The sequence below is a fragment of the Arachis ipaensis genome, chromosome B6 (assembly GCF_059453495.1).
Source record: "Arachis ipaensis isolate K30076 ecotype BB chromosome B6, ASM5945349v1, whole genome shotgun sequence".
Lineage (NCBI taxonomy): Eukaryota > Viridiplantae > Streptophyta > Magnoliopsida > Fabales > Fabaceae > Arachis > Arachis ipaensis.
The window spans coordinates 48,952,840-48,966,188 of NC_142441.1; the positions used below are offsets into that span (position 1 = coordinate 48,952,840).

The 13,349-nt window shown below is 41.9% G+C and overlaps 2 non-coding genes across 2 annotated transcripts; both read right to left on the reverse strand.

Moving 5' to 3' along the window:
* Window positions 1–1,899: 1,899 nt before the first annotated feature.
* Window positions 1,900–2,007, reverse strand: LOC148555482 (small nucleolar RNA R71). Its single transcript, XR_015886454.1, has one exon. It is a non-coding gene; the product is annotated as a small nucleolar RNA R71 (small nucleolar RNA).
* A 3,697-nt stretch (window positions 2,008–5,704) lies between these two features.
* Window positions 5,705–5,812, reverse strand: LOC148555483 (small nucleolar RNA R71). Its single transcript, XR_015888116.1, has one exon. It is a non-coding gene; the product is annotated as a small nucleolar RNA R71 (small nucleolar RNA).
* Window positions 5,813–13,349: the final 7,537 nt, after the last annotated feature.

Genomic DNA, 13,349 nt, shown 5'->3' on the forward strand with positions numbered 1-13,349 from the left:
CGAAGTGAAGAATTCGCAGCGACGCGGACGCGTGCCTGACGCAAACGCGTGGATTAGAGTCTGCATGCATGACGCGGACACGTGCCTGACGCGAACGCGTGACAAGGAAAAACGCTGAATGACGCGAACGTGTGGACGATGCGTACGCGTGACCTGCGTGATCTGCAAAAATAACAGAATACGCTGGGGGCAATTTCGGGCCGCCTTTTGACCCAGTTTTCGGCCCAGAAACAGATTAAACCTAGGGAACATGCAGAGACTCAACAAGCATCCACACACATTGAGATTCATCACATTAGGATTACATTTAGTTTTAGATCTGAGTTTTGAGAGTTACATTACATTGATAGTTTTATGCTTTTGCTTGGATTTTTGGATGCTGAAAGTCATTACCTCCGTTGAAGACATTACTTTAGTTTGTTTTCTTATTCCTTTAATTTTTAATTAGTTACTCATTGACTCTATTCAATTAAGTAGGTTACATTTTGAATTTATTAATATATGAAGTTATTTTTATTTTAATTAATTTTAATTCTCTATTTTAATTTAATTAATCATATATTCTCATATTTTTATGATTATTAATTTCATGTCAATAGAGTAGAATTTCTACTTGACATGGGGTTGATTAAGAGGTGATACTTGAGTTGAGATGCTCAAGTGCTTGGTTAAACTGGACGTTGTTAGCTAACTTCATACTTACTAACACTAGACCTCCCCAAGGGAGAGGGCTAGGATTTGAGAGTAAGAGTTAGTTCAATCACTATATCTTTCCTTATTTAGTAAGAAAAAATCGAGTGAGAACAACAACCTTTTTACACCACACTTGAGAAGATCCCAACAAGGATAGAAGTTCCACTTAATTATTCCCCCAGTCAAGGCCTTTTATTTAGAGTATCAATAATTATTCTTAGTTTATTTTTATTACCTCAATTCACAATTATTTTTAATTGCTCATTATCAAACTCAACTTTCTGAGAAATTTCTGATTAATAAATTAGCACTCTTTCCTGCAACTCGTTGGGAGACGACCTGGGACTCATACTCCCAGTATTTTATTTCTAAAATTTGTGACAACCCTTTTTAAATTGGTGAGGCAGATCTTAGCTGGTTTAGGGTTATACGTGCAACGCTGTCTCTTAATTGAATTCTATAAATTGGTTAACTTCTGCCACGCATCAATTTTTGGCGCCGTTGCCGGGGAGTTGTAATAGTGTGCTAAATTATTAATTAGTGTATATATTTTATTTTTATTTTCATATTTTATTTTTATTTCTGTTACCATGAGTTACATGTCTTTCTCATTGAATGACGCATTCATTGCCTGATCCGAGTTTAATCCCATTTGATCCTGAAATTGAAAGAACTCTTTCACATATTAGACGAACTCGACGTCGGTTAGCCTCCGAGGGTGGTGAAGTGGTTATTATTAATTCACCAGTCTCATCTGAGGGCGAATCTGAACCGCCATCTGAGAGCGAGACAAGCTCATTTACTACTGATCCAGTTGATTTACATGCAGGAAACATGGCAGCACCGAGGAAGATTACTCTCCAGGAGGCAGGAGCCCCAGATTTTACACTGCAGCCATATCAAGTACATCACCAAACTGCAGCTGCAGATTTTGAACTAAAAGCCGCACTGATCAACTTGATGCCCAAGTTTCATGGCTTACCTGCTCAAGAGCCTATCAAGCACCTTAGGGATTTTCAGACAGCCTGTTCTACTGTTAGGCGTCATGATGCAGATGAAACTTCTATTCTGTTAACCGCTTTCCCGTTTTCTCTTGAGAAAAAGGCGAGGGAGTGGTACTACTCCCAACCTGAAGCAACTGTTACCAACTGGGATACACTTAGGAGAGAATTTTTGGAAAAATACTTCCCAGCTGAAGTCACAGATAGACTAAGAAAAGAGATCTCCTGCATTGTTCAAGGTGAATCAGAAACTCTCTATGAATATTGGGAGCGCTTCAATAATCTCGTGAACGCATGTCCCCATCACATGATTGGTAAACTAGTATTGATTAGCAACTTCACTCAAGGCATGAACCCCCAGGATAAGACTACACTAGAAGGTGCCAGTAATGGTTCTCTGAAGAAGTACAAAATTGCAGATGAAGCATGGCAACTGATCAGCGACTTAGCTGAGTCCACTAGGAACCACAGATAGAGGCACAACCCCAAAACTGTTGTAGAGATTTCCTCTAGCAAAGAAACTACTGCTCTGACACAGAGTATATGTGAAATGACCAACCTACTTAAGCAGATGTAGTTGAATCAACAACAAGCACAACAAGCTCAGCCTTCACCACAACAGAGCCAACAGTTAGTTCCATAAAGAATATGCGAAATCTGTGCTGATTATAGTCATTATACTGATGAATGCCCGCAACTCCAGGAAGACAACACTGTGGCAGCCACTCACAATTTCTATGACCGCCCGAATCAAGGATATAATCATCAAGGTGGCAACTACAACCAAAGTGGCAACAATAACCATGGATGGTAAGACAACCCCAACCAAGGCTGGAGAGATAATTCTAACCATGGCTGGAGGGATAACTTTAACAGAGGAGGCAGAGACAACAATAGAAACCAGAGGTGGAACAATAATAACAATAACAGACAGCAGAATCAGAACCAACCTTACAGAGCACCTCACCTAAGACAATCATAAGGACCCCAGCAAACCCAACAACAAGTTTCTCAGACTGCTTATTCTAATTCCTTATCAAATGATGAGATGCTCCGTTCTCTTGCACAAGGACAACAAGACATGCATGCTCAGCTGAACTCTAGTTTGAATGGCTTAACTGCCACTTTACAAGCTCTCGTCTCTCGGATGGATTCCTCGCTTAATTCCACACATCAACCTACAAGCTCTAATGGAATTCCTTCTCAACCATTGCCTAATCCCAAAGGTGGCATTAACGCCATCACTTTGAGGTCCGGAACCACATTACAGGAGAAAAACCATGAGGAGCCAAGCCCACAAGAAAATGTGCCAACAGAGAATGTGGTGGAAGTAGAAGAAGCTGAAGAAGAAGAGGACGTACAAGACATAGTTGAAGAAGAAGAAGCTCAGCCGCAGAATGAAGCACCAAGGGATGCTGAAGCTACAAATTGTGCCCCTTCTATTCCATTTCCACAACTTGCAAGGAAGCCCAGAAAACAGATGAAACTTGACCCCAAAATGGTAGAAATATTCAAAAAGGTCGAGGTAACTATTCCTCTTTTTTGATGTTATTCAAAAAGGTCGAGGTAACTGTTCATCAATCCTGCTTGGAAGACCATTCCTGAAGATTTCAAAGTTCAAGCTGGAGGCATTCTCAGGAACTTACTCCTTTGAGATAGATGGCAGAACAGTGAGTTTCAGTTTAAATGAAGCTATGAAGCATCCTCCAGAAGATCATTCTATCTTCCAATGTGACATTATTAATGAAACTGTAGCTGAAGTTCACCAGGAAGAATTAGAAGAGAAGTATATGGAGCAAGGCCCAAGTGTGGGGACACTTTCTGAAAATAATGAGAAAACTTTACCATTATCACCAGTCCCAGATGATACAGAGCCTAGTGATAAACCACTATTTTATGATTTATATTATGTTTAATTGTGTGATTTTATCATGATCCTTACCCACTTATTCATTAAATTAGCATGCATTTAGATTTCCCTCTAGAATTTATTACGTGTTTGAAAACTGCTTCCTAGAGACTTTAATTATTTATTTTTAATTCTCCTTTATTCCATTCGATGTCGTGATCTGTGTGTTGAGTGTTTCAGACTTTACAGGGCATAAATGAGTTAGAGATTGGAAAGAAAGCTAGCAAAAATGGAAGGAACACAAGAATTTGAGGAGATAAACAGCGAGAAGTGACGCGGTCGCATGGCTCACGCGACCGCGCGAAGGAGAGCAAATCGCAGCGACGCGGCCGCATGGCTCACGCGGATTGGAAAAGCTCTGGCGACGCGGTAGCGTGGACAACGCGAACGCGTCGCGAGGAAAAGCGCGAATGACGCGTCCGCATGGATGATGCGATCGCGTGACATGTGCGATCTGCATAATCTGCAGAATTCGTTGGGGGTGATTTTGGACCCTATTCCGGCCCAGTTTTCTGCCCGGAACAGCAGACTAGAGTCAGAGAACATGCTGAAACAAATAACACATTCATACAGAGACAGTTTGAGATCTAGTTTTTCACTCTCTTAGGTTTTTCTCTCGAGGTTTTTAGAATTTTAATTTTCAATTGGTCTTAGCATTGGAACATTGAGAAGAGTTATTTTCCTCATCAAGACTTCATCATTCTAGTTTGTTTTCTTAACCTGGGTTCATTCTTCCATGTCCTTTGCTTTGTTCAATTTTGTCATTTAGATACTTTTATGATTATTTAATGCAAGGATTATTTCTTTTTAATTTAATTTCAATTCCAATAATCATGTCTTCTTTTAATTCCCTTTTATGTGCTATGGATTCTTTATTTACAATGCGTGAGTAGTTTCCTTACTTGATGGGTAGTTGATTAAAAGGACTCTTGAGTTGGAAGGATTGAAAGAAAAATTGGTAATTGGGTTAAATGTTGGATTGCTATCTTGTCACCAACGCCAATCCCTTTGAATTAAGTGGGATGCAACTTGTGAACAGATCTGGCATTCCAGCTTGTTTGACTTTTCCTTACTTAGTAAATGATAACCAAACAGAACAACCATTAATTATAAATTAATCTTACAATCACTCCACCAACGATAGAAATTCCAACCAATTAACTCCTAGTCAAGGCTTTTATTCATATTATTTAAATTTCCTCAATTTACATTCCAATTTACTTAGCTCAACTTCTTGGAACATCTGATTAATAAGATAGCACACTTTTCTGCAACTCGTTGGGAGACGACCTGGGACTTAAAACTCCCAGTAATTTTTAATTTAATTCTTTGTGACATATTTCTAAATTGATAGGCAGATTTTCGGTGAGTTAAGAACTATACTTGCAATGTAACCACTTTAATAATTTTTAATTCACCGGCTTCTGCGTCTCATCAATTTTTGGCGCCGTTGCCGGGGAGTTGCAATAGAGTGCTAATTTTATTAATTAGAATTTACTTATTTGCATTTTATTTTATTTTTCTACTATGAGCTGCATGTTTCTTCCGTCAAATGACGCGTTCACTTCCTGATCCGCGCTTGCTAATATTCGATCCTGAAATTGAAAGGACAATTTCACGAATAAGGCGAGAAAAACGTCGGTTAGCCCGCTCTGAGGGCGGATCTGAAAGTGAATCTGAGGAAGAAACCAGCCCCCGTTCTACTGATTCGCTTGTTTTACGCGCAGAAAACATGGTAGCTAGGAGAGTTACCATCCAGGAGGAAGGAGCCCCTGATTTTACAATGCAACCGTTTCAAGCGCATCATCCGGCGGTGGCTACAGATTTTGAAATAAATCCCGCACTGCTAAATTTGATGCCCAAGTTTCATGGCCTACCTGCTCAAGAGCCTATCAAGCACTTGAGAGATTTCCAGGCAGCCTGTTCTACTGTCAGACGTGATGGCACTGATGAAACTTCAATTTTGTTGAAAGCTTTTCCGTTTTCTCTTTAGGGAAAAGCAAGAGAGTGGTACTACACTCAACCTCTAGCAAATGTATCCAACTGGGATACACTCAGAAAGGAGTTTCTGGAGAAATTCTTTCCATCTGAAGTTACTGATAAGCTAAGGAAGGATATCTCCATAATTGTTCAGGATGACAATGAGACTCTCTTTGAATACTGGGAGCGCTTCAATAATCTTCTGGAAGCATGCCCCCACCACATGATTGACAAGATTATGCTACTCAGCTATATTACACAGGGTATGAGACCCCAAGATAAGACCATACTGGAAAGTGCCAGCAATGGGTCTATGAAGAAGTACAAGACCACTGATGAAGCTTGGCAATTGATCAGTGATTTAGCTGAATCCACTAGGAACCACAGACAAAAGCAAGGCCGTTTACAAGCTGTTGCAGAAGTATCTTCCAGCAGAGAGACTGCTGCTCTAACTCAAGGCATTTATGAAATGACCAACTTGCTAAAACAAATGCAGTTGAATCAACAAGCTTAGCAAGCTCAACCTCCTCCACCACAGCAAAACCAACAACTAGTCCCACAAAGAATTTGCGGAATCTGTGCTGATTATAGCCATTACACCGATGAATGCCCGCAGCTCCAACAAGAAAACAACATGGTGGCATCCACTCACAACTTCTATGACCGCCCCAACCAAGGGTACAATCAAAGTGAAAATAATAACCATGGATGGCAGGACAATTCAAACCAGAATTGGAGGGACAACAATAACAGAGGAGGCAGAGATAATCAGGGAAATCAGAGGTGGAACAATAACAACAACAGGTAGCAAAATTAACCTTACAGAGCACCTCACCTGAGGCAGAACCAAGGACCACAGAACAATCAGCAGCAGACCTCTCAATTTACTCATTCTTCGTTATCTTCTAATGAAGATCTACTACAATCTCTTGAGAAAAGACAACAGACGATGGAAAACAACATCATGAATAGTATTAACGCCGGTCTAAATGGTCTCACCTCTACTCTGCAAGCTTTTATGACACAGCTTGGATCAGCACAAAATTCCAGTAACCAACCTTCAAGCACCACTGGAATCCCCTCTCAACCATTATCCAATCCAAAGGGAGGCATTAATGCTATCACCCTGAGGTCCGGAACTACACTGCAGGAGAGGATTCAGGAGGAACCAAGCTCACCAAAATACGCCTCAGCTGAAGAGGTGGTAGAAATCGAAGATGTTGAAGAGGAAGAGGATATACAGGACATAGCTGAAGAAGAAATAGCTCAACCACAGGAGGAAGCACCAAAAAGCGCATGCACCACAGAAAACACCACTCCTATTCCATTTCCACAACTTGCAAGAAAGCCCAGGAAGCAGCTGGAACCCGATCCTAAAATGGTAGAGATATTCAAAAAGGTTGAGGTAACTGTTCCCCTTTTTGATGTTATTCAGCAGGTACCTAAATATGCAAAGTTTCTAAAAGACTTATGTATCCATAAAGACAAAATTAATGAATTAGAAACTATTCCTTTAGGTAGTTCTATATCTGCTTTAATGGGAGGATTACCTGAAAAATGTAGTGATCCAGGTCCTTGCACAGTTAGTTGTACTATTGGTGGTGTAGTAATTTATGATTGCATGTGTGATTTAGGAGCATGAGTCAGTATAATGCCTTTGTCTATATATGATGTTTTGAGACTCCCTCCCTTAAAAAGGTCGACAGCTCGTTTTGTGTTAGCAGATAAAAGCATTATTACAGTGGCTGGAGTTGCTGAAGATGTTTTGGTGAATATTAAAGGGCTCACATTTCTCACTAATTTTTATATCTTGGAGATGCCCCACAATGATTCAGATAAGCCATCATCAATCCTACTTGGAAGACCATTCCTGAAGACATCAAAATTCAAATTGGATGCTTCTTCAGGAACATACTCCTTTCAAATAGATGGCCGCATAGTAATCTTCAATATGAATGGAGTCATTGACAACCCCCCAGAAGATCGTTTTATCTTCCAGTGTGATGTCATAGACGAAAGTGTGGCTGAAGTTCAAAAGGAAGAGTTTGAAGAGAGGCACACTGGACAAGGTCCCAGTGTGGGGACCCTCTTAACTGACAATGGGAGCACTTCGCCATATTCACAAGCCCCAGATAATCCAGAGCCCGCTCATGATCAAAAGTTAGAATTGAAACCTCTCCCCCCACATCTCAAATATGCTTATCTTGAGGATGAACAAAAGCTTCCGGTTATTATTGCAAGGGAACTGACTTCTCAACAAGAAGAGCAGTTACTTGACGTACTGAGGAAGCATAAGAAGGCAATTGGGTGGAGTTTGGTAGACATAATAGGAATCAACCCTCAAGTATGCGAGCACAGAATATTTCTAGAAGAGGGAGCAAGACCTGTCCGTCAACCCCAAAGAAGATTGAATCCCACCATCTTGGAAGTCGTCAAAAAGGAAGTGACCAGATTATTAGAATTAGGTATCATATATCCCATTTCAGACAGTGAATGGGTAAGCTCAGTACAAGTGGTGCCCAAGAAATCTGGAGTCACTACAGTGAAGAGTGAGCATGGAGAGCTCATAGCAACTAGAGTTCAGAATGCTTGGAGAGTCTGCATTGATTACAGGCGTCTCAACCAAGCTACCCATAAGGATCACTACCCACTTCCATTCATTGATCAAATGCTGGATCGCCTGTCAGGTAAGTCACATTATTGCTTTTTAGATGGTTACACAGGTTATTTCCAGATTCATATAGCTCCTGAGGATCAGGAAAAGACTACTTTTACATGTCCTTTTGGGACCTATGCTTATAAGAGAATGCCCTTTGGCTTGTGCAATGCACCAGCTACCTTCCAAAGATGCATGATGAGTCTTTTCTCTGATCTTATTGAGGACTGTATGGAAGTTTTTATGGACGATTTTAGCGTTTATGGTGATTCTTTTAGCCTTTGCTTAGATGGATTATCTCGAGTATTAGATAGATGTGTTAATACAAACCTTGTATTGAATTTCGAAAAATGCCACTTTATGGTAAAACAAGGGATTGTATTAGGACATGTGGTATCTAATAATGGCATTTCTGTAGACCCAGCAAAGATAAATGTTATTTCTAGTTTGCCTTACCCCTCTTCTGTGAGGAAAGTCCGTTCGTTCCTTGGCCATGCAGGTTTCTACTGGAGATTTATTAAGGACTTTAGTAAGGTCGCACTTCCCTTATCCAGATTACTGTAGAAGGATATTGAGTTCGAGTTCAGTGAGGATTGCAAACAAGCGTTTGATAAGCTGAAGACTGCTCTAACTCAAGCCCCAATTGTGAGAGGACCAGACTGGAGTCAGCCGTTTGAAATCATGTGCGATGCTTCCAACCATGCAGTAGGAGCAGCGCTGGCTCAGCGTGAAGGTAAGGATCCTTTTGTTATTGCCTATGCGTCTAAGACTTTAGACACTGCCCAGTCCAATTATACTACTACTGAGAAAGAGCTCCTTGCTATTATTTTTGCTCTGGATAAATTCCGGGCTTATTTACTTTGTACTAGAGTAGTAGTGTATTCGGACCATGCAGCTCTAAAGTATCTATTAGCTAAAAAGGAATCCAAACCAAGACTTATACGTTGGATACTACTGTTACAAGAATTTGATTTAGAAATAAAGGATAGGAGTGGTAATCAGAATTTAGTAGCAGACCACTTGAGTCGCAATGAACATATTAAGGATGATTCTACTCCTATAGATGATAATTTTCCTTTTGACAACCTACAAGCAGTATCTGAGGTAACCCCTTGGTATGCACCTGTTGCTAATTATTTAGTTAGCCGCACATTTCCTCCACATTTTTCTAAACATCAAAGAGACAAGCTGAAAAGCGAGTCTAAATATTATATATGGGATGACCCATATTTATGGAGATGTGGCGCTGACCAGATAATTAGACGTTGTGTGCCTCAATCAGAATTCCAGTCCATTTTAGAGGCCTGTCACTCATCTGAGAGTGGAGGACATTTTGGCCCTCAAAGAACAGCTAGAAAGATCTTAGACTGCGGATTCTGGTGGCCTACTCTTTTTAGAGACGCTGCTGAATTTTGTAAATCCTGCCCCCCATGCCAGAAATTTGGTAATATATCCAGGAGGGATGAGATGCCTCAACAATATATGCTTTTCTGTGAAATTTTTGATGTTTGGGGCATTGACTTCATGGGTCCATTTCCAAATTCTAATGGATATTTTTATATATTGTTAGCTGTGGATTATGTTTCCAAATGGGTGGAAGCAATTTCTACCCGCACTGATGATGCTAACACTGTTGTTTCCTTTATAAGAAACCATATTATATGTCGCTTTGGATCACCACGAGCGATCGTGAGCGATCAAGGCACCTATTTTCGTAACAGGAGACTAACAGGATTGATGAAGAAGCATGGGATAATCCATAAAGTTGCAACCGCTTACCATCCCCAAACTAATGGGCAAGCCGAGGTGTCAAATAGAGAAATCAAGCGTATCTTGCAAAAGATAGTAAAGCCTCATAGAAAAGACTGGAGCACCAGGCTACAAGATGCACTATGGGCATATAGAACAGCATACAAGACACCCATTGGGATGAGTCCCTTCCGCTTGGTTTATGGAAAAGCTTGTCATCTCCCAGTTGAAATAGAACACAGAGCCTTCTGGGCAGTTAAGGAGTGCAACATGGGAATTGAGAATGCCGGAGCTGAAAGGAAGTTGCAACTGCAAGAACTGGAGAACCTTCGCCTAGAAGCTTATGAGAACTCCAGAATATACAAGAAAAAGATGAAAGCTGTGCATGATCAAACATCAAGAAGAAAGAGTTTCAACCTGGAGATTCTGTCCTCCTTTACAAATCTCGACTAAGGCTCATGCCCGGTAAGTTGAGATCAAAATGGGAAGGTCCATACAGAGTAGAGAAGGCTGAACCGTACGGAGTTTATCACCTAAGCCATCCTTCAAGCTCTGAACTTATTAAGGTTAATGGACAACGCCTGAAGCTGTACCATGGTGAGAAGGTGCAGAAAAATAAAGAGCTGGAGATCTTCCGCTTGGAAGATCCCCACATCGCAGCAGATTGAGCTAGTGGAGCGTCCAACTTACGGACGTTAAAGCAAAGTGCTTGGTGGGAGACAACCCACCGCGGTATGATCGTTCTTTTCTTCACTTTTAGTTTTTCTTCTTTAATAACTCTTCTCTTTATTAGTGCTTTCGTGCTCTTTCATTTACATGTCTTTATATTTCTTTAAAAAAAAAAATTTCGCCACGCGACGCGATCGCATCAGCGACGCGTCCGCGTCGTAGAGGGGGTGGAGAAAAAAAATAAATGAACAGAGAGTTCGGCTGGAGCATGGCTGGAGGCGTGCCAATGGCACAACTCGGCCCACGCGACCGTGTCCCTGACGCGTTCGCGTCGCATGGGAATCATGGCCCCCCACGCGACCGCGTGCCCCATGCGGCCGCGTGCCCTGAATTTTCGATGTCAAAGGGTGCACAATGACATATTGTGCGAGAGTGGTGCTGGATTAGTGCTGGAAGCACAATCCTTATCACGCGACCGCGTCGCCGACGCGGCCGCGTCATCTATTTCCTGATGCACCCTCATGCGATCGCATGAGCCACGCGATCGCGTCACCCCAATTTGGCAATTAAAATAAATCGAACAGAGAGTTGTGCTGGAGTGAGGCTGCACTCGCGCCAGCAGCGTAACATGGGTCACGCGACCGCGTGACCGACGCGATCGCGTCCCCCTACCTGACGCGCACCCACGCGAACGCGTGCCCCATGCGGCCGCGTCGCATGCGCCGCACAGCTCAACCTAAATTGCCAATTATCTTATCTTTCTCTCTTTCAAATCCTAATTTTCTTTTCCCTCCTTATTTCTTCCTTCCCCCTTCCCCTTTCTATCTCACCTTTCACTCTCTATCCCTCTCACCACCATTAACAAGGTTTTACCTTCTTCTTCCTTCTTCTCTTTTTCATCATTCTTATTATATTATATACATTTTTATTTTCTTTTTCTTTCTTTTTTTCTTTTCACTTTTGTATTTTATTTTCTTCTTTCCCTTTTTACATGGTACTAGAAAATTTTTGAGTCATCATCCCTCATTATATGCTTGTGGATTATTGCAAATTGTTTGACAATTATTTTTCTCCTATTTAAGGGATTGCTTGCATGTTCATCTTCATATTTTCTATACCCTATTTACCATGCATGCTATGTGTTTGTGAAAAAGCTCATGTGGCATTATGCACTTCTCTATGTTGCTATACTATTCAATACTTACTTTTCACAACTTTCCCTTATTATTTTATTAATTGAATACAATTGTCAATACAAACGTAATGGTTTATTACGAAGTAATGCTTGGTCTATGCTACTCATGCCCTTTGCCAGCATGCCAATAAACACCTTGCATTCACTTGTTTTTATCTGCACTAGCTACTTTCCATTGATGGCTTTTCATATGTACTCGAGAGCATGTGTTAATGTCATCTACATTTTGCTGTGCATCATTCACCCTCTTTTCCGTTTCCTTCCTTGCTGTATATCCCTTTAAATTTAATTTTCTTTCTCTCCCCTTCTTTCAGGATGGCCACCAAGAAAGGAAAGGAGAAAGCAACTTCCAGACCACCAGCAAGAAGAGGAACTAAAAGAGCATTAGTGGCAAAGCCTTCTGCCACCGCAGTCAAGCCCTCAACAAAAATAATTAAGAGGATAATAAAGGTTGACGAAAAAGGAGAAAGCCTTTCCAGCAAAGGACGCTACGCGATTTTCCAATCGCTACTGTGAGCAGATGTTCCCTATCCCGGCAGAAAGGAACTATAACAATGAATACCTTCTTATCCTCCCGTCCAATATTGCCACCTTTGTTGAGCCGCAAATTGAGCAAAGACAATGGGGTTTCCTACGGAGACAGCCGAGGCAGGTCAACCTTTCTTGGGTAGTTGAGTTCTACTCTAACTTCTACATGCCGACCCTGCAGTCTGTTTATGTCCGGCAGAAGCAAGTCCCCATCACAGAAGAGGCCATTCAGCAAGCTCTGAGTCTTCCCCCTATTCCAGCAGAAATGGACGCTTTTCAAGAAGCCACCCTTCAGCGCCAGAGATACCAATTCAACTGGGACTCCATTCTCGGAGTCATCACACTACCTGGCAGCCGTTGGATCTACGGATACCACCGTACCCGCCCTAAGGGAATCTTGGCTTCAGCACTTACCTTGGAGGCTCGCGTATGGGCGCAGATCATGTCCCATTACGTCTTTCCGAGCACTCATGAGTCCTCCTTCACTGCGGACATGGCTGTTCTACTATGGTGCATCCTTACAGACCAACCTATGAATCTCTCAAGACATATCCGGAATGCTATGGTACACGTACAAATTGCGGGCAACCTACCTTTCCCCGCCTTGGTCTCAGATCTTGTCTCAGCAGCCGGAGTCTCCTATAGAGCTGGGGACACCAAAGCCATGCTTCCACGGGATGATCAGTATGTCCCTAACGGGAAATACCTCAGACTCTTAGCAGCCACTACAAGCCTTCCTACTGCTCCAGTTGAAGATAATCCTTCTTCAACACCACAAGCATCTACAACTGAGAAATTGCTCCAGCAGATAATCGAACGGTTTGACCGGCAAGAACAGAAAGCAAAGATGAGAGAGCGCCGTAACGAGCGCCGATTCAAACACCTCAAGGAGCTACTCAAGGGACACTTCAGAGACTCAGACACCCCGGACTCCACTTTCTTTACCAGCACAGGGAGCCATGACGGCCC